Source organism: Cariama cristata, unplaced genomic scaffold, assembly GCF_000690535.1.
Source record: "Cariama cristata isolate BGI_N322 unplaced genomic scaffold, ASM69053v1 scaffold26565, whole genome shotgun sequence".
Taxonomy (NCBI): Eukaryota; Metazoa; Chordata; class Aves; order Cariamiformes; family Cariamidae; genus Cariama; species Cariama cristata.
Window position 1 is genome coordinate 9,354 of NW_009619647.1, and position 528 is coordinate 9,881.

Here is a 528-nt window from a genome sequence, read left to right on the forward strand (position 1 = left end):
CCCGCTCAGCTTCCCCAGTAGCCGGGATATCGGTCCCTTCTGGTTTATGGATATGGTGGCCATGGTCCCCCTCCCACGCCTCCCCGTGCTGGCATTTCACCGCAGTTCTTCAAAAGAAAGGGGCACTTCCCCACACAAGTTTTGTGGTTGTGTCCCCCCCCCATCCCACTCCCTGTGGGGAGCTGTGCCCAGGCAGAACGGTCCACATCGCTCTCCTTTCTCAGGTCCCCAACCCCCCCTTATCCCTCTTGCCGCAGGCCCCTCTGCACATGTCAGCTCCAGACGATTGCAGAGATAGGGAGTGATATCCCAATTAATCAGAGGCCCCGACTCATCCCCACCCCCATCGATCACGGGTTTTGCGGTGTGCACGGCAATTCCTTTGCTCGCGCTTTTATCGAGTGGCCCCTGTCTCGTGGTCAGCTCTTCAGAGACCTTGGAGTCCCTTTCAGAATTGGTGGTTGCTTCTTCTTTTCTCTCTTTTTCCCCCCCCCCCTTTTCTTTTTTTTCTTTTTTTTTTTTTTCCTT